Below are 21,700 nucleotides of genomic sequence, written 5' to 3'. Positions count from 1 at the left end.
CCCTGAGATTTGCCAAGGCTTGTTGCCCCATCCTGGGCCCAGCGACGCCGACAGCATCATCCTTCGTGGGACAGCTCGCACCTCCACCGTGGTCGCCGACAACGCCTCCTGGTCCGTGAGACTGCAGAGCCTAGCGTCGCCCACTCACCTGGTCGAGGTGACGGCCAACCGGTGCCCTCCTGGTACCCTCTGACTACTGGCTAGTAGTACGAACTTGGTCCCCTCTGCTTTCAGGTATCATCGATCTCTGATCCAGGCTTGGATCTCTACGAACTATTCATCACTGGTCGCCGGCCAGCAACTCCTTTTCTTCCGGCTCCTGGCTCGTCAGCGAAGACCCCGACGCCTGTAAGACTTGTGCAGCCGCAGCCCTCATGGCTAGGTAACTCGGCATTTCGGTGCCTGCATAGCCTCTTTACTCTAGGGTCCCGAGTCCCTCGCTTCCGACTTGCCTTATCGGGTCCGCCCGAGACCTTAAACTTTCCGTGTCCTCGGACACTTGTTTCAATTGTGCACTTGAAGTATTTTCCTAAAGAGATTTGGTTTGTGCTTAGTACCCTGTCCTCATAAAGAGTACAGGGCTGTTGTGATTCTTAATAAATATACTGTTTATTTTCATAACACTTGTGTGGTGTCCTTTCACTGGGTGTTCAAGGGGTACATGTGTGGTAAACAGCTGGCTTAACGCACCCTCTCGAGTCTTTAGCCTTAGACTGCTCGTATCCACGCTACTAGGATAGCTGGTCTATAGGTTGACTTACAACCAAACACCATAAGGGTCGTTGGAACTATACATAGCGGTCGCTAGAATAGCGAACGTTGCATATCGGGCCAACTTCTCACAGTCATTACTTGTGACAAATTACTCTAAGGAAATGCCTCTTTTTGTATGGTCACCACAATGTTTTTGGACTGATTCTTCTGGTTTTTCGACACTGAGAGTGCATTGAGGTCTGCTAAACAGCCCTTACCCGTAAACAGGTATGTCGAGTTGGCTCATACTCAATTTACTGAGCTAGCTTGCCTGTAAGTCTCTAGTAATGGTAACCAGAGTGCCCAGAGCATTTATGTTAGAGGGTCACCAGAAGGATTGCAGTACTGGTTGTGACACCCAGGGTGTGGTTCGAGTAAAACGAGCCTCGTAGCCTGCCATTTGCAGGCTTGAAGAGCAGTTTGAAGGGGGCGGAGCTAGCCCGCGACTAAAATGGCCACTTGAGCCCGGCTCTCAGTCACGTCGATTAACTATCCTTCACTGATCCGGCAGTAGTCCCCGTGATTTATCTCCCCAGAAATAAGGATTGGCTGGCGGAAGGTGAGCGGCAGCTACAGAGCCGCCTCAAGATGAAATCTGTTGCCCACAACCGTCGAAACAGCGGGGTGCGGCGAGGCGGCTTGAAGACAGAGAAACACCGGGGTAAAGTGCCTGCAGTGGCAGAAGACGTAGGCTGACGTGCGGCAGACACTGATTTCCTGTGGCGCGCTCTGGTGCAGACGATCGTGCTGCGAGCCTGGGCGCAGAGACACATCAGTGCGCTGGTGGCGGTAAGAGGTGAAATCGTGATCGGCAGCCACTCGGAGCCCCTAAAGCACTGCCAGGACTGACGGCACGATATGCTGGCTGGGCCCCAAATAGGGACATGACGAAAGTGTGACCCTGCCCCCACCGACCACACAGGCGAGTGCAGTGAAGCTAAGTGAAGCGCTGGGAGCGCTGGGGGTGATATTTCACTGCTCAGAGTAGCAGCTTGGAGAGCACAGGAGAGGACGCCGCAGGCAGGGGGACTCGGGCCCGCTCACAGGGGCCAGCCAAGCGTTAGTGCAATGCCAGGGGGACTGGTCCTGCCCAGGCCCAGGAATCCGGCAGCAGGTACGTGGGAGGAAGAGGCAGAGCCTGGAGGTGGCACGCAGAGCCTATACAGCAAGAATAGCGTGCTGGAGTCCTATTAGACCGCAATTGGGCCCTGCAGGTATGTGTCCCCCCATAGACATGCTGGGAAGCTCGACTGGGAAGTAAAACCAACCTGGAGGTGGGGTGCGTAGCTGAGATTAAGGTGACAACTCCTGTGCCAGGGAGTAGCAGACACTCGTGGACACGCCTGCATGGCACCCCTATCAGTATAGCACTGAAAGTTGCAGAACTGTGGGTGGTTGAAGTCACAGAGATTGGCTGGGTCTGGTCACTCAGTGCACCCAGCGGAGGGTGGGACTGACCGCTGGGATAGGCGCCCATCACAATACTTCAGCTGGGAGTTGCAGTGGTGTGGGTTACACACACCTTCAGGCACAACCTACTAGCGCTCAGTAATAAGAACTTACAGTGACAACGTTAACCCCTGGTGTGGGGAACCGTGACACTGCAGAAACACTCAAAATCCCACGATGGTGCCTCTGGTGAGGACACAAGACTGCAACCCCGACAAGTGACGACCCGGACTCGGACATACGTAACATGCTTCGATCCATGGAGAAATCCCTGCAAAGTGGCATTGCAGCGCTGGGCACAAAAATGACTGCCCTCTCATATAGAATGGATAGAATGGCGGAGCATCTTGATAAACATGCGGTAGACTGGACATGTCTGAAAGACGCTTCACGGATGTGGAAGAAGTGCACACCACCCTAGACGCTGATCACAAACAGTTTGGGAAGGTGATGTGTGTCCTGCAAGACAAGACGGAAGACCTGGAAGTGCGTTTGCGAAGATGCAACTTGCGAATCACAGGCTTGCCGGAATCCACCGCCATTGGAAATATGGAGCAATTCGTGGAGAAACTTTTTGTGACTTTGCTGGGAGAGGGAGTCTTTTCTGCAATGTTTCTTGTCGAGAGGGCGCACTGCTCTCTGGAACCGTTAGTGGGTGTAGGAGAGTAGGGTCTGCAATCCTATGATCACCCAGATTTTTTGCTTTTGTTTCACTGGTTTACGACTTTCTCTGGCTGTGGGCCTGCTAATCAGACCCACAGCCTGGCTGTTCTCTTTCTAAATTACGATATGTACCCTAGGTGCATTTACCAATTGGTACTGGGCCACCTTATCAGACCCCGTAACGCAGGGCATAGGTGTACCCAGGGCCGCCAGGGGCTGAAGCATGTATTATGCCACCCCTGGCTGGCCTCCTAAATTTGACACAACTGGCTGCACGACAGCTGGGGCGAAGACGTGTAACCACCCTTCGCTTTAGGTATAGTAGCTCTATACCTAACCATACAATGGACACCCGAGTTCCTATCAGTCACTCCTATGGCAGGCCTTAACGATCCTGAAGGCAGAGTGCGTGGGCTCGTGTGAGCTAGGTTCAGGCCCGAGCCGAGCCCGGTTGCAGCTTGCGGAATCAAGACCCAATAGCTGTTCCATGATAACGCGTACCATATCGGTAACTCCGGTGTCGCGTTATCCAGACATGTCGAGTAAGGTGTCATACGAATCGGGGTGCTGCCCTCTCACCAATGCTGGCGGTGAGGTTAGCATTCCACCCTTCTAGAGGGACACGACATGTACGTAACTGTGAACCCCGGTTAAAGTTAACTGAAGCCTCAGCTCCACAAAATGGATGCTGCCACCACAGACACGAGTCTGACCTCCTGCTGCTGGGAGTCCTTCCAGCGAGGAGCACTTGGACAAAGGGTTTCCTGTCGAGGGCGGTGTTCGCACCGTCCCAGACAGGGTTTGTGTATTCTGGGTAGGTAGGGCTTTGGCGAGAAGGTGACTGCGGAGTGGTACCCCGGTGCTCACTACGCATCTGCCGGTTAGAACCAGTTCCAGGGGCGACAGCCCTGGCCTGGGGAAAGTCCGGCAGGGGAGAGGGGTGTAACTACCCCCCTTCCTGGTCCCACCCTTAGGGCAGGACCTAGTCATGTACCCACCCCTTTCTTTAGAATAAAGACCGGAGCGGGGACCCTTCCAAATTAGATCATCTTTGATTCAAGAACTACTTTCTACGAAAGGACATTCAAGACTCTTCTCAAGATTTCTCCCTTGTGACTAAGGAGTAGTCACCCTGCATCAGCGGGCACCAACTAAGAACTCTGCAGTTTGCTGTAAGTCCTTCCTCAAGGAATCCGACGGCCCAGCTCGACGAGAACCGGCTTCCCTGGCACCTCTGACCTCTACCCACGTCATCAGCTCAGCTGTGATCTGTGGGTGCGACGAGACCTCGAGGGACCGGCCATCATCAGAACCTGCACGCTCTTAAACCAGCACGACCATCGAGGTAACTCTCTGGTGAGTGCTCTGGGGTCCGAGAAGCCCCGACCCTGAGCCGCTCCAGCACCGAAGTGCAGTCTCCCAGCATCTCCACGATCTGCGTGGGGCCCTTCTGCTCGCTGCTCAGCACGTTGTCTGGTCACTAGCCGCTGGCTTGTGCCCTTCTGTGACGACATCCGAGAATCATCACTGCTGGTCTGGTTGCTCCAGACTGGCCCTTGCTTCCATCTTTGCGAGAAGCACCCCGGACCCTCCTGGTCCACTCAAGACGCCATCTTAGGCCCACCACGTGGCCCTGAGATCTGCCAAGGCTTGTTGCCCCATCCTGGGCCCAGCGACGCCGACAGCATCATCCTTCGTGGGACAGCTCGCACCTCCACCGTGGTCGCCGATAACGCCTCCTGGTCCGTGAGACTGCAGAGCCTAGCGTCGCCCACTCACCTCGTCGAGGTGACGGCCAACCGGTGCCTTCCTGGTACCCTCTGACTACTGGCTAGTAGTACGAACTTGGTCCCCTCTGCTTTCAGGTTTCATCAATCTCCGATCCAGGCTTGGATCTCTACAAACTATTCAGCACTGGTCGCCGGCCAGCAACTCCTTTTCTTCCGGCTCCTGGCTCGTCAGCGAAGACCCCGACGCCTGTAAGACTTGTGCAGCCGCAGCCCTCGTGGCTAGGTAACTCGGCATTTCGGTGCCTGCATAGCCTCCTTACTCTAGGGTCCCGAGTCCCTCGCTTCCGACTTGCCTTATCGGGTCCGCCCGAGACCTTAATCTTTCCGTGTCCTCGGACACTTGTTTTAATTGTGCACTTGAAGTATTTGCTAAAGAGATTTGGTTTGTGCTTAGTACCCTGTCCTCATAAAGAGTACAGGGCTGTTGTGATTCTTAATAAATATACTGTTTATTTTCATAACACTTGTGTGGTGTCCTTTCACTGGGTGTTCAAGGGGTACATGTGTGGTAAACAGCTGGCTTAACGCGCCCTCTCGAGTCTTTAGCCTTAGACCGCTCGTATCCACGCTACTAGGATAGCTGGTCTATAGGTTGACTTACAACCAAACACCATAAGGGTCGTTGGAACGATACATAGCGGTCGCTAGAATAGCGAACGTTGCATATCGGGCCAACTTCTCACATTGGTGAGCAGCGGTTGGGATTTGAGCTTGCTGTTGTTTTACCACACGTATCCTAAGAATATCTTGTTGAAAGATCGCACAAGTACTGTTAGTACATATAACTAAAAGCTTAGAATACTCTGAGTTCTACTGAACCAGCTGTTGTAGCTCCTCAAGGCTTAGCACACCTTGGCTACAACTCTTAGCAAGGGTACAGTAGGTAAACACGTAGTGTAGGTAGGTGCATCACTTACACCACACTAGAAACAGTATGTCGGACAAAGGAGGAAACTCTGGGTCTCCCCTTGTGTCAGTTGACCCTCCACAGGTCATCCCTTCAGGATATACTGTGCTGAGCTTCAAGGAGTTAAGACGACTGTGTCACTCCAGGAAGATTCAGCAGGGGTCTAACCCCACAACGTCCTTTCTGATTGGTCTCTTGGAGACTTATGATGCCAGAAGAGCTGAGAAACTTCGTAGCTCTTCTAATCCAGAAGGAGACATGCCTCCCTCGAGGGAACCCGAGACGATCCTGACCTCATCCACCTCGCAACTGAGAACGAAGATGTGGAGGAGGATGAGGATGAGGATCTCTCTGGGGATGAGGCAGATAAGGGACAGGTAGAAGTCGTCAGACTAAGCAGGTCCAACTTAAGCAAACATGATAGCGGTACTGGGGGACCCCTGGGGCCACTATCAGGTCAGCTTAACATTGGGAATGGACGAGCCCGATCTCTGTCAAGAGACTCTGGCAGATCCCTTCAAACCAATGGCTCTCACAACTCTTCTCAGAGAGGGATGACGTCCCCTCAGAGGAGAGTGTACGAAGCTAAGGAAAGGGCAGCCAATCTAAGGATTGAAAGGGAAGAACTTGCCCTGGCCAAAGAGAGGCTTGCCTTTGCTAGAGAGCAACAGTTAAGTGGGGCAGTCCCCACTGGTGGCAGCAATGTACCTAGTAATAGGGAAAAGAGTTTCGATACGAAACACCTTGGTAAGATAGTGCCCCCCTTTAAACAAGGGGACGACATCCACAAATGGATTACTGCTTTGGAGAGGGCCTGCACTGTGCAGGGTGTTCCCCAGAGTCAGTGGGCAGCTATCTTGTGGCTCTCCTTTGAAGGAAAAGGAAGAGACAAGCTCCTCACCACAAGGGTGGAAGATGCTAACAATTACCAAATCTTGAAAAATACACTCGTTGAAGGGTTCGGCCTAACCACTGAGCAGTACAGGGTGCTGTTCAGGGATACCCAGAAAACGCAGTCTCAAGATTGGTCTGATTTTGTCGATTGTGCCACTAAGGCTTTTGAGGGCTGGTTGCTGGGCAGTAAGGTTACTGATTATCAAGGATTGTATAATTTGATGATGAGAGAACAAATTTTAAACAATTGTCAGAACCAGTTGTTGCATCAGCATCTTGTCGACTCGGATCTGACCTCTCCCCAAGAATTGGGAAAGAAGGCAGACAGATGGGTTCGTACAAGAGTTAAACAGAACCAGGGCCAGAATCAAGGTGGTCAGAAGAAAGCAGACCAGAAGGGTAAAGATTCTAAAGGGGAACAAAATGACCAGAAGTCTTCGACAGGTCCCCAACAACCCAAAGAGGGTGGGGGTCAGGCTCCCCAAAAGAAGAAAGAAGGCCAATCCAAAAGATGGTGCCAGTACTGTAAAAGTAAATCTCACTGGTTTAGTGAGTGCACCAAGAAAGGAGGAGGCCAGACTCCTGCCACTGCAGCCCCTAAGGCACCTGTGCCCCCTAGTACAGTCAGCAGTGGTAGTGCGCCTCCCAAGGGTTTAGTAGGGTTAACCCTGGGTTCTGAGGGGCGTGACAACTTAGTTGGCACACTCACTCAGGCTGTCCTTGTCAGTACAGGGGACGCGGACGTATCCCCTGACGTAAGCCCCAATACTTTGGGCAAATACCGACAGACGCCTTTCATAAATGGAAAGATGGCTCAGGCCTATAGGGACACTTGTGCCAGCGTCACCATGGTGACGCCTAACTTTGTGGACCCTGGACAGATCATGCCAGGTACAGAATTCCTGGTGACCAATGCAAGCAATGTCACTACCAATCACAGTATGGCAATTGTAGCTTTCTCCTGGGGAGGGGTAACTGGCCAAAAGAAGGTTGTAGTTAGTCCAGACCTCCCAGTGGATTGTTTGTTGGGCAATGATTTGGAGTCGTCACAATGGTCAGAAGTGGAGCACCGGACTCACATGGAAATGTTAGGTTTGCCAGCACATGTGTTCGCTGTGACTAGGTCACAGGTCAGGAAATGCCCCACTGAACAGGTGCTGGATCCTGGAACAACGGACCAGACACCTCCCAAGAAAAAGAGCAGTAGGGTTAAGGCTGCGCCTTCCCCCTTGCCCCAGGTCGAGGATCAAGTCTCAGAGGAGGCTGACCTACAGGAATTGAGGGAAACTGAGCCTAGGGAATTCGAACTTGATCAAGTTGAATTCTTGGGTTCAGGGGGACCCTCAAGGGAAGACCTGGGGAAGGACCAGTTAGACTGCCCTTCTCTTGAACCCCTCAGACAGCAGGCTGCTGCTGAGGCTGCTGGGAACGCCACAGGTACCCACAAGGTATACTGGGAAGATGGACTCCTGTACACTGAGTCAAGAGACCCCAAGCCTGGCATGACCAGGAGGCTGGTTGTACCCTTGTCTCAGCGTGGTTTCCTACTTACCTTGGCCCACGAGATTCCCTTAGCAGGTCACTTAGGCCAGACGAAAACGTGGGACAGGCTTGTCTCACACTTTCACTGGCCTCACATGAACGAAGATACCAAGGAGTTTTGCCGCTCCTGTGTCACTTGCCAAGCCAGTGGTAAGTCAGGTGGCACGACAAAGGCCCCCCTTATACCAATGCCTGTGGTGGGGGTGCCCTTTGAACGGGTGGGGATCGACATCGTCGGTCCCATGGAACCACCTACAGCATCAGGGCACAAGTTTATACTGGTGGTAGTGGATCATGCCACCAGGTATCCTGAAGCTATTCCCCTTAGGACCACTACAGCACCTGTTGTGGCAAGAGCCCTACTTGGAGTGTTCTCCAGAGTGGGCTTCCCTAAGGAGGTCGTCTCCGACAGAGGTGCAAACTTTATGTCGAGCTACTTAACTGCTATGTGGAAGGAATGTGGTGTTAACTACAAGTTCACTACGCCCTATCATCCACAATGCAATGGGCTTGTTGAGAGATTCAACAGGACCCTCAAAGGGATGACTCATGGACTACCGGAAAAGCTTCGGCGTAGATGGGACGTCCTGATCCCCTGCCTCTTGTTCGCCTACAGAGAAGTCCCGCAGAAGGGGGTTGGCTACAGCCCTTTTGAACTTTTGTACGGGCATCCTGTAAGGGGACCCCTGTGTTTGGTGAAGGAAGGATGGGAGAGACCTCTCAAAAAGCCTGCAGCCAACATAGTGGACTATGAGTTTGCTCATGGCCCTAGATGAGGGACAGGAAGAGGAGAGTGACCCTCTCCCCGACCTGCTCACTCAGAATCCTGACGATGGCTCGGTAGATGGTGTTGTCTTTTGTGGCAGCCTCTCCGAACATCAACAGAGCGACTGTAAACAGGTTCTTCAGTCGTTCAGGCATATGTTTTCTCTAACACCCAGTCAGACCGATTGGTGCACCCATGAGGTTGACACTGGTGACAGCTTGCCCGTAAAGAGTAAAATCTACAGGCAGCCTGATCACGTTAGAGACTGCATCAAGAGTGAAGTGCAGAAAATGTTGGAGCTGGGAGTCATTGAACCCTCGGATAGCCCGTGGGCTAGTCCCGTAGTTCTAGTGCCGAAACCTCACACCCAGGGTGGTAAGAGAGAGATGAGGTTTTGCGTAGACTACAGGGGTCTCAATGCAGTCACTAAGACTGACGCCCACCCAATACCAAGGGCAGACGAGCTTATCGATAGATTGGCTTCGGCCAACTACTTAAGTACGTTTGACCTGACAGCTGGGTATTGGCAAATCAGGTTAGCTGAGGACGCCAAGCCTAAAACCGCATTTTCAACCCCTGGTGGGCATTATCAGTTCGTGGTAATGCCCTTTGGTCTGAAAAATGCACCTGCCACCTTCCAACGGTTGGTGAATCAAGTCCTTACTGGGCTGGATGACTTCTGTGCGGCGTATCTTGACGATATCGCTGTCTTTAGCTCCACCTGGGAGGATCACCTGGTCCACCTGCGGAAGACGTTAGAGGCACTGCAAGCAGCAGGTCTCACTATCAAGGCCACCAAGTGCCAGATAGGGCAGACACAGGTTGTATACCTGGGCCACCTTGTAGGTGGAGGCCAGGTTCAGCCACTGGAGAGCAAGATACAGTCAATCAGGGACTGGGCTCCTCCAACCACCCAGACTCAGGTTCGAGCTTTCTTGGGCCTGACTGGTTACTATAGGAAGTTTGTCAGGAACTATGGTTCCATTGTGACACCATTAAACGAACTGACAAGTAAGAAAATGCCAAAAAAGGTTCAGTGGACAGCGAGCTGTCAAAAAGCATTCGATGACCTAAAGCAGGCCATGTGCACGGCGCCTATCCTCAAGAGTCCGGACTACTCCAAAAAAATTCATTGTCCAAACAGATGCTTCTGAGTTGGGTGTGGGAGCTGTTCTTTCTCAACTGAATTTTGATGGTCAAGACCAGCCCATTGCTTTTATAAGCAGAAGGCTGACCCCTAGAGAGAAGAATTGGTCAGCTATTGAGAGGGAGGCCTTTGCTGTGGTTTGGGCCCTGAAGAAGCTGAGGCCATACTTGTTTGGCACTCACTTCAAGATTCAGACCGACCATAAGCCCCTCTTGTGGCTAAATCAGATGAAGGGTGAAAACCCCAAACTGCTTAGGTGGTCCATTTCCCTACAGGGGATGGACTTTACAGTGGAACATAGACCTGGTACTGATCATGGCAATGCCGATGGGCTCTCCAGATATTTCCACTTAGAACAAGAAGACTCACCTGGTCAAGGTTAGCTTATTGTTCCGACGTTTGGGGGGGGGTCATGTAGGAGAGTAGGGTCTGCAATCCTATGATCACCCAGATTTTTTGCTTTTGTTTCACTGGTTTACGACTTTCTCTGGCTGTGGGCCTGCTAATCAGACCCACAGCCTGGCTGTTCTCTTTCTAAATTACGATATGTACCCTAGGTGCATTTACCAATTGGTACTGGGCCACCTTATCAGACCCCGTAACGCAGGGCATAGGTGTACCCAGGGCCGCCAGGGGCTGAAGCATGTATTATGCCACCCCTGGCTGGCCTCCTAAATTTGACACAACTGGCTGCACGACAGCTGGGGCGAAGACGTGTAACCACCCTTCGCTTTAGGTATAGTAGCTCTATACCTAACCATACAATGGACACCCGAGTTCCTATCAGTCACTCCTATGGCAGGCCTTAACGATCCTGAAGGCAGAGTGCGTGGGCTCGTGTGAGCTAGGTTCAGGCCCGAGCCGAGCCCGGTTGCAGCTTGCGGAATCAAGACCCAATAGCTGTTCCATGATAACGCGTACCATATCGGTAACTCCGGTGTCGCGTTATCCAGACATGTCGAGTAAGATGTCATACGAATCGGGGTGCTGCCCTCTCACCAATGCTGGCGGTGAGGTTAGCATTCCACCCTTCTAGAGGGACACAACATGTACGTAACTGTGAACCCCGGTTAAAGTTAACTGAAGCCTCAGCTCCACAAAATGGATGCTGCCACCACAGACACGAGTCTGACCTCCTGCTGCTGGGAGTCCTTCCAGCGAGGAGCACTTGGACAAAGGGTTTCCTGTCGAGGGCGGTGTTCGCACCGTCCCAGACAGGGTTTGTGTATTCTGGGTAGGTAGGGCTTTGGCGAGAAGGTGACTGCGGAGTGGCACCCCGGTGCTCACTACGCATCTGCCGGTTAGAACCAGTTCCAGGGGCGACAGCCCTGGCCTGGGGAAAGTCCGGCAGGGGAGAGGGGTGTAACTACCCCCCTTCCTGGTCCCACCCTTAGGGCAGGACCTAGTCATGTACCCACCCCTTTCTTTAGAATAAAGACCGGAGCGGGGACCCTTCCAAATTAGATCATCTTTGATTCAAGAACTACTTTCTACGAAAGGACATTCAAAACTGTTCTCAAGATTTCTCCCTTGTGACTAAGGAGTAGTCACCCTGCATCAGCGGGCACCAACTAAGAACTCTGCGGTTTGCTGTAAGTCCTTCCTCAAGGAATCCGACGGCCCAGCTCGACGAGAACCGGCTTCCCTGGCACCTCTGACCTCTACCCACGTCATCAGCTCAGCTGTGATCTGTGGGTGCGACGAGACCTCGAGGGACCGGCCATCATCAGAACCTGCACGCTCTTAAAACCAGCACGACCATCGAAGCAATTCCCTGGTGAGTGCTCTGGGGTCCGAGAAGCCCCGACCCTGAGCCGCTCCAGCACCGAAGTGCAGTCTCCCAGCATCTCCACGATCTGCGTGGGGCCCTTCTGCTCGCTGCTCAGCACGTTGTCTGGTCACTAGCCGCTGGCTTGTGCCCTTCTGTGACGACATCCGAGAATCATCACTGCTGGTCTGGTTGCTCCAGACTGGCCCTTGCTTCCATCTTTGCGAGAAGCACCCCGGACCCTCCTGGTCCACTCAAGACGCCATCTTAGGCCCACCACGTGGCCCTGAGATCTGCCAAGGCTTGTTGCCCCATCCTGGGCCCAGCGACGCCGACAGCATCATCCTTCGTGGGACAGCTCGCACCTCCACCGTGGTCGCCGATAACGCCTCCTGGTCCGTGAGACTGCAGAGCCTAGCGTCGCCCACTCACCTCGTCGAGGTGACGGCCAACCGGTGCCTTCCTGGTACCCTCTGACTACTGGCTAGTAGTACGAACTTGGTCCCCTCTGCTTTCAGGTTTCATCAATCTCCGATCCAGGCTTGGATCTCTACAAACTATTCAGCACTGGTCGCCGGCCAGCAACTCCTTTTCTTCCGGCTCCTGGCTCGTCAGCGAAGACCCCGACGCCTGTAAGACTTGTGCAGCCGCAGCCCTCGTGGCTAGGTAACTCGGCATTTCGGTGCCTGCATAGCCTCCTTACTCTAGGGTCCCGAGTCCCTCGCTTCCGACTTGCCTTATCGGGTCCGCCCGAGACCTTAATCTTTCCGTGTCCTCGGACACTTGTTTTAATTGTGCACTTGAAGTATTTGCTAAAGAGATTTGGTTTGTGCTTAGTACCCTGTCCTCATAAAGAGTACAGGGCTGTTGTGATTCTTAATAAATATACTGTTTATTTTCATAACACTTGTGTGGTGTCCTTTCACTGGGTGTTCAAGGGGTACATGTGTGGTAAACAGCTGGCTTAACGCGCCCTCTCGAGTCTTTAGCCTTAGACTGCTCGTATCCACGCTACTAGGATAGCTGGTCTATAGGTTGACTTACAACCAAACACCATAAGGGTCGTTGGAACGATACATAGCGGTCGCTAGAATAGCGAACGTTGCATATCGGGCCAACTTCTCACAGTGGGCGTCCCACCTAGGCCGACAATTGCAAAACTGCTTAACTACCGCGACAGGGATGTGGCGCTTGGTATAGCCAGAGAGAAAAGATCTTGAGGTACAAGGGTTCCGAGCTGTCGCTGTATCCAGACTTCACTGCCCATGTCCAGGAGGCGCGTAGACACTTTGGGGCAGATTTACAAGCCCCTTGCGCCTCTTTTACGCCGCCGTTGCATCACATTTGTGACGCAGCTGTGGCGCAAAAGATGCACCATGGTGCGGGGAATTTAAAACGTGACGCATCTGGAAGATGCGTCACGTTGTAAAGCCCTGCCCCATAAGGAGGCGTTCCGGCGCAGGCGGGGGGGCGTTCCTGCGCAGGAACGCCTCCTAAAAGTGGCTGAGTGAAATCTACATGATTTCACTCAGTCACTTTTAGGCCAATGCTGCGTCAAAACCCTGAGCCTGCTTGAAGGAGGCGTAAGGCTTGACGCAGCATTGGACAGATAGGGCCCCCCAGAGCATTGCTCGAGCTGCGTCGCGCTTGCGATGCAACACCAGCAATGCGCCGTCTTTACGGCACAGATGTGTCACGCATCTGTGACGTTTTTGCCCCATGGTGCGCTGCATTGTAAATGCGGCGCACCATGGGTGGCGGAGCTGCGGCGCACAATAACTGGCGCATCCCTGAGGATGCGCCAGTTATTGTAAATCTGTCCCGAAGTTCCTCTGAAGAAGCAGCTCCAGGACCTGGGAGTTGACTACTCCAAGCTGTGTCCTGCGATACTCAGAGTGAATAGACAAGGACGCTTTCATATCTTCACGGACCCCAAGTCATTACAGCAGGCCATCAAACGCTGGGCGGCGGAACACTGTAGCCGCCCGGAGAGCAGGCTCTTGGATGAGGCGACTGGCGGACCACTGGATGAACAAGACTGAGAACAAGTGCCCGTGGATAAAGATGAGTAGAATGGAAAGGGTGGTGAGGCGGGAGGGGAGGGGCACAGGGTGTTGGTTTGCTGCCCTTAAGTGGACGAGTATTTCATAGACTGCTTGGTGGGAGCTATGGATCTCCGAGTTTGTGAAGTGAAAGACATTGCTGACTGGACTATACTGGAGACCCTATGGGACTGCAAGATGTGCAGGGACTTGGGGTTGGATGAGGCAGCATGATTTCTTGCATTATGATACGGCGGAGGGTACTTCCCAGTGGGAGTAGAGTCTCGAGTGATTTTCAAGTGGGAGTTGTTTGACGGGACATACTGCAACCTAAGGCAGTTGACGCGTGTGTGGAAGGGCTGGGCTGAGACATCTCTGTTTGGCCATATAGCTAAGTATGGGCGAATTTTGCGAATTCGCGGTTCGCAAATTCACAAACAAATCTGCGAATTCGCTGATTTCCCCGCGAAATCGCAGATTTTTGGGCAATTGCACTATACTCAACTGGAATACTTTCTACTGGCTAATCAGTAAGTGCTACCTCGTTGGGTAAATGTATCGTGCTTTTCCTGCACTACAGCTGCGTAACGGCCCCGAAGAGTTGTCTTCAGTGAACACGTGTGTCTGTAACTTTGCCACCTGGCCCATAGGCGCCGAGGTCCCTCGAGTGAGCTGTCCATCACAGTGGGGGAAAGGGCAGGAAGAGGTTGCATAGCCTAGTGTGTGTGGGGCCAGGCTTCTGTGCGAGTTCACATGCTTCTTGTTTATAAAGGGTCAGAGACCGATCAGAGCAGCAAATGAGGATAAAGCAGTAAGTGCTACCTCGTTGGGTAAATGTATCATGCTTTTCCTGCCCTACAGCTGCGTAAAGGCCCCTTGAGTTGTCTACAGTGACCCCGTGTGTCTGTAAATTTTCCACCGCGCCCATAGGCGCCGAGGTCCCTCGAGTGACTTGCCCATCACAGTGGGGGAAAGGGCGGGAAGAGGTTGCATAGCCTAGTGTGTGTGGGGCCGGGCTTCTGTGGGAGTTCACATGCCTCTTGTTTATAAAGGGTCAAGACCGATCAGAGCAGCAAATGAGGAGAAAGCAGTAAGTGCTACCTCGTTGGGTAAATGTATTGTGCTTTTCCTGCGCTACAGCTGCATAAAGGCCCAGAAGAGTTGTCTTCAGTGACCCCGTGTGTCTGTAACTTTGCCACCGCGCCCATAGCCGCGGAGGTCCCTCGAGTGAGCTGTCCATCACAGTGGGGGAAAGGGCAGGAAGAGGTTGCATATCCTAGTGTGTGTGGGGCCAGGCTTCTGTGCGAGTTCACATGCCTCTTGTTTATAAAGGGTCAGAGACCGATCAGAGCAGCAAATGAGGAGAAAGCAGTAAGTGCTACCTTGTTGGGTAAATGTATTGTGCTTTTCCTGCACTACATCTGCACTACAGCTGCGTAAAGGCCCAGAAGAGTTGTCTTCATTGACCCCGTGTGTCTGTAACTTTGCCACCGCGCCCATAGGCGCTGAGGTCCCTCGAGTGAGCTGTTCATCACAGTGGGGGAAAGGGCGGGAAGAGGTTGCATAGCCTAGTGTGTGTGGGGCTTACAGGGTTACAGCAGGTGCCCAAGTTGAAGTTGATTTCTTTGTAACCATTTTGTAAATGATTACAAAGAAATTAGCTTCAACTTGGGATCCTGCTGTAACCTGTAAGTGCTTCCTGAGCAAAATTCGTCCCGCTCGCGGATTCGCGGATTTTTGTGCGATTTGCGGATCGGGAAATCGCGGAAAATCCGAAAATTCCGCGAGCGGAACAAATTTTCCACCCATACTTAGATATAGCATGACCATGGAGATACCTCCGCTTCAGAGTACCTGGCACAAAGGTTGCATCTTGAGGAGGGATTGGGAAGGGGGGCTTCGGGTGTTGTTTGGATTCATGTGCAACCAAGTTGGGGGTGTCCATGCACAACCAAGTTGGGGGTGTCCATCACAGTAGGGGAAAGGGTGGAAAGAGGTTGCATAGGCTAGTGTGTGTGGGGCCGGGCTTCTGTGCAAGTTCACATGCCTTTTGTTTATAAAGGGTCAAGACCGATCAGAGCAGCAAATGAGGAGAAAGCAGTAAGTGCTGGTAACTGGAAGTACAGGGGAATTGCGCTCGAGAAACTCGTGGATGCCTAGACCCCCATCACGGAATACAGCTAATTGTAGACGGTAGATCTGGGGAGAAAGCACACCTGCCTAGCATTGACCGTGCTCACTAGATTCCTGGGCTGATTAATAATGCGTTACTGAATTTGAGCTTCAACTCGGGCACCTGCTTTATTTATATCTGTAAGTGCTTCCTGCTGAGGTTTAATTGTTGTTACAGGAGCCTTGTTGCCTAATTGTAACTATTCTCTGACCCTGCTTCGAGGGTCAGAGCAGGGTCATAGAATAGTTGCAAGTAGGCAACGAGGCGCCGCTCAGGAAGCACTTACAGGGTTACAGCAGGTGCCCAAGTTGAAGTAAATTTCTTTGTAACCATTTTGCAAATGATTTCAAAGAAATTAGCTTCAACTTGGGCACCTGCTGTAACCTGTAAGTGCTTCCTGAGCAAAATTCGTCCAGCTCGCGGATTCGCGGATTTTGCCGCGATTTTGTGCGATTCGCGGATCGGGAAATCACGGAAAATCAGCAAATTCCACGAGTGAAAGGAATTTTCCGCCCATACTTAGATATAGCATGACCATGGAGCTACCTCCGCTTCAGAGTACCTGGCACAAAGGTTGCATCTTGAGGAGGGATTGGGAAGGGGGGCTTGGGGTGTTGTTTGGATTCATGCGCAACCAAGTTGGGGGTGATCTGCAGTGGGAGGGGGCCGGGAGGGCAGGGAGTGAAGTTTTTCATTATGGGATGTGGAGGAGGCAGGAGGCTCGCTACGAGTGGATTGGTGTTGTTAATGTTTTCTGCATGATATGCACATGCACACAGTATGCAAAAGCTTACAAATCGGTTGCAGGAGATGTCAGTTATTGTGGCACCATGCAACACACTATACTCAAGCACACAGACGGCGGCACACTACTCAGGTACATTTCAGGATAATGACGACGGATAGCGGGAGTAGAGAACACGAAGCCGGTAGACTACCTGAGTGCCATGACTTGGAACGTTAGGGGATTTAATGATTTCCGAAAGGTACGTAAGGTGCTCAGCTTCCTGCATAGGCATAATATTGACGTTGCACTATTACGAGAGATGCACCTCCCGCAAACAAGTGCGTTAATGAGATGCAAAGGGCTACTAGGGAATGGTAACTCTGCAGGGTATACAACACATGCCAGAGGGGCACTGACCTGGGTTAACCCCAAATCTGATTACACACTGGAAATACTGGAGTCGGACCCTAATGGACGATATGTCATATCGAGATGTAGGGGCAGGGGATTTGACTTGCTTAAAGTAAATGTATATGGACCTAACTATGACTGCCTTGACTTTTTTTTAGCAGTTAGCTAACATGACACAAAGATTCCATGTGGGGCGGTGATTTTAACATGGTTAGGGACCCAGGCCTAGATAGGTCAGCGGGACCGCATAGGAAACCGGAGAGCTGAATAGGGTGATGGCCTGCAAGGACCTTGAGGATGTATGGAGGGCATGTAACTAGAGGCAGGGGGGCTTCACTCACTATTCGGCTTACCACAATATTCACGCCCGCATAAATTATTGGCTGGCTTCAACTGCACTGTTAGAACCTATCCGATCCTGTAAAGTCTTACCGCGCACACTTTCGTACCATTCCCCGGTACTATTAACATTGAGTACCCCCAAGAAATCAATACCGCCATTCACCTGGCGCTTCCCGCCGTATTCACTGCTTGACCATCTTTTCAAGGGGGAACTAGCGGAGGCAATCAAAGCATTTTTTTAGGTCAATATAGGCTTGGTAGATAGCTTTCAGAAAGTCTGGGAGGCCATTAAGGTATACATACTCAGAATTGCAATGTCCAAACATTCTGGGGTATTGAAGTCCATAAGGCAGAGACTGAAGGACCTAGAATTGAGGCTAAGACAACTGGAGGATCAACAGGGGATGGACGGAGGAGGGGGGCGGGAGGACGAAATAAAGACGCTGCTTGAAGAATATCATGAAGCGGCAGATAGTGAGATGAAGCATTTAGGTAAATATGCCACTGCCCGCACCTATGGGGAGGGGGATAGCCCAGGTTCTTTACTTGTCCAGACACTGAAAGCAAAACGTGGGAAGACACTGATAACACAGGTGAGATATGATGAGGGAGAAGTGCTTACGGAAGAGGCAGACATTGCAGAGAGATTTGGACAATTCTACGCAGATCTTTATACGTCGAGGTCTAGGGACATGGAAGATGAAATGCAGGACTACCTAGAACATATAGAACTACCCCACCTCTTGAATGTGCACAGATAATTCTTAATGCTCCCCATAGAAAGAGATGAAATATTAGAAGCTCTGGGGGCATGAGGTCGAATAGTGCTCCAGGGGCGGACGGCCTCACTGCAAACTTCTATAAAACCTTCAAAGACATTCTGCAACCTCACTTAGCCACGCTCTTTGATGATCTATGCGTTGAGGGTACCATGCCGAGATCCATGAGGGAGGCGATATTGGTGGCGATCCCCAAACCGGGGAAATCTCCGGCAGACTGTAGCTCGTACCGCCCACTGTCTCTTCTGAATGTAGACACTAAAATATTTGCAAAGATTCCGGCCAATCGCCTAGCTCCACTGTCCTTGATATTGGTGGCACCAGAACAGGCCGGATTCATTCCCAGCAGAAACCTCACATACAATATCCGCACAGTGTTTTGCACCATGCAGCATGTGAGACGAGATACCAAGGCGGTGGCAGTGTTTCTGGATATGGAGAAGGCCTTCGATTCGGCGAAGTGGGTGTTAAGAAAAAAAGCGCAGTTTGAAGTGCTGGACTGGCTTTGCCATTTAAAGTAATGGCAAAGCCAGACTTCGTCCTAGCATATCAGTAAGTTGCCCCTATTGCAGGTTTATCGAGGCAGGATGCAGCATATCTCCTGGGCAGAAAATTTATTTTACATATTCTTATAGTAAAAGCAAATAACTGTAATTTTTACTGTGGAAAGGCTTGGTCGCCCAATTGGTGAGTACAGAGTTACATGCTGACCCCTCAGGTGTGCTAACTCTGGAATGGTACGACCAAAGTGGGTCATCCAAGGTATCAAACATGTTCTTACTTTAAGCCCGCCTTGATTCTTAAGCCAAAATTAATGTAACAAGTTGCAGTGTGCAACTTTTAGCAAAGTTGCCCTTTTATTGCCTATATTAACCTGTGCCCATACGCGTTGCACACAGGTTCCTGACGCAGAGACCGCTTTCTGCCCTCCTGGAAAGATGTGCAATGACTCCCAAGGAAGGATACAATAGGGGCCTGCTCTGGAAGGAGGTCATACCTCCCTTTTGCAGGAAGCCACAAGGGTGTTAGTCCAAAAGGAGAGCTTCATAGAAGAAGCCTCCTTTGAAGGCCAAATGATACTGTAGGGATCTGGCTTAGTATATGGTTCTCACTTATTCACGTGGTGCACCTTGCACTAATCCAGGAAACCCTTATGGTGGTTTTAGAGGTCTTTCATAATGATAGCAAGCTTTCAAAGGGGTAGCTGTGGAGAGCAACCTTCAGGCATATCTTAAAGGAGTGTTAAGCAGCTTTTTTTTACCAAATTAATCTTATGGTGTGAGTTAAATAAAAAAGAACCACACAGTGTTTATATAAAATACTTCTATTTATTACACAACACTCACTAACACATTGGTATATCTCCTACCTGGGGATATCAACACCATACACAAAATACTTCAAATGCAATCAGATAAGTTAGCACAAAATACAGTGGTCTCCAGGGGTAGACCAAACCATATTCTAAAAATGTGGAATGCGAACAGTGACTGAATTCAGGACTTGGACCGGAAGACTCAGAAGAGCTGGGGACACAAGGAATCACCCACTTTAAGTACCTGGAAACCCCATGGAGGCTATGTGCAGAGTGGAAACATAGCAGCGTGTCCATTGTAAGTCAATGGGGAAGTCGATGTTGCAGTTTTGAAAAAGGACCATTCTCAGTGGACCCTAAAGAAACCACGTGGAAGAGAGAAGGTTGGAGAGTCACCCCACCCGTGGATATCCCAGGAACCAGGATACCTACACCAGGGAAGCCAGGTGCATAGGTGCCAAGTGACGTTGGAAACCGCCGTACACCACAGTGGAGGACTTCAGTAAAGATGCCGCAAAAGTAGACTGCAAGAATCTGGTGGAATCCAAGGGTGGAGGGGACCAGGAGGCACGGAAGAGCAATGCCCACTGATGATGGACGTTTCAGAAGAATTGACGGTGTCCTTGTTGCTGCAGCTGTGATGACCAGGCAACAATGAGGAAGACCAGGAGCCGTGCATGAGCTGCACCATGTCTGTAGTTGAGAACCAGGGGTCGTGTCCAGCGGGAACACCAACAAGCCTTGGCAGCTGCAAGAGGCGTGGGAAGCAAAGAAGAAGCAACGTAGGGACCAGCAAGGTCCAAGGGACTCACCACAAGTAGGGGAGTCAAAGCAGGCCCGAGCAAGCAGGGGAGCACACTGAAGCAGGAGAAGACCCTCAAGAGGACCTACAGCCAAAGGCATAAGAGTCCCAAGAGGACCTTGAGCAGCTCACCAAGAAGGAAGGCCCATAGTTCAGAGGTTGCAGTGAAGATGCTGTACTTGGAAGGAAGAGATGCTCGAGGCTGGACCTTTTTGTAGCCCGAAGATCTCTGGAGTGCAGAGCCAACAAGCCTTGTCAACAGCAAGTCAACGCAGTGCACAGGGGTTTGTTGCCAGCAGTTCCGCTGAGGGAACCTGGCCTCAAATTTCCAAAGAGGACTGGTCAGGCTTTGAAGGAGTTGGAGAACCACCACCTGTATGGCTGAGCCTTTCGAAGTCTGTGGGATATCAGGAGCAGCAGACCAGTCAGCTTTGTTGCGGAGCCTGCAGATGCAGGGGAGTGATTCCTTCACTCCAAGGGAAATTTCTTCTGGTTTTCTTGATGCCAACAGGTATGCTGAGAAACTTGGCAGAAGCACACACACAGATGACAAAGAAGACTTGCAGAAAAGCAAGACCAGGAGCAGCAGGAGTCTTCTTTGGTGCAGTCTTGGTTCTATTCGAAGTCTAGCGAAGTCCATGTGTCCATGTGTCCAGACGGTCAAAGAGTGATGTGGTTTCAGGCTTTTGTCGGGTCCCACAATGACTCTGAGGACCCTCCCAAAGGAGGGGCTGGGCAGATGGGAGCATACTCACATGTCCATTGTACATTTTCACTCCAGAGCAGGAGCTAAGGGCCTCTTTAACTGGTTCAAACTGGAATATGCAAGGAGGGCACCAAATGTACTCTTCAAAGCAGTCTGGTAATGCTGGCAAACATCCCCAGCCCAATACACTAAGTCCGATCTGGGAGGTGGTCCCACCTCCCTGCAACAGGAAACCCTTTGTTCCACTTTCCCCTGCTTGTGCTTGGCTCAGCAGCAGAAGGGCATAATTGTGTCTGTGGTTGCAACAGCACTAGCTTGCTGTCAGAGCCTGAAAGGCTATGACTGGGAGTACAGGGGGGTACCCCAATGGAGCATCCAGTACATAAGATCATACTTCCAACACTGTAATCAGTGTTGGGGTATAATTCCACAGTTGCAGTTTTGGAGAAGAAGGACCCTTCCCAGTGGGTCCTGAAGAAACTCAGTGAAAGACAGAAGGTTGGAGAGTCACCCCACCTGTGCAAACCCCAGGAACCAGAATACCTACACTAGGGAAGCTGGGTACATAGGGATGTAGGGACGACGGAAACCGCCTTCGACCACAATGGAGGACCTCAGGAAAGATGCTGCTGGAGAGGACTTTGCATGAGTTCAGTGGATTCCAAGGGTGGATTCTGGATGTGAAGAGCCTGTAAGCAGAGGGGTCAGTGTTTATGTCACTCAG

General features: G+C 51.5%; 1 protein-coding gene across 1 annotated transcript in view; it reads left to right on the top strand.

Annotated features, from left to right (window-relative positions):
• SYCP2 (synaptonemal complex protein 2) overlaps positions 1-21,700 on the top strand; it is a 3,993,018-nt gene that overhangs the window by 3,228,581 nt on the left and 742,737 nt on the right. The gene's annotated exons all lie outside the window — the stretch shown is intronic.

Source organism: Lissotriton vulgaris, chromosome 7 (assembly GCF_964263255.1).
Source record: "Lissotriton vulgaris chromosome 7, aLisVul1.2, whole genome shotgun sequence".
Classification (NCBI taxonomy): domain Eukaryota; kingdom Metazoa; phylum Chordata; class Amphibia; order Caudata; family Salamandridae; genus Lissotriton; species Lissotriton vulgaris.
This window is presented reverse-complemented; position numbering and strand designations above follow the sequence as displayed.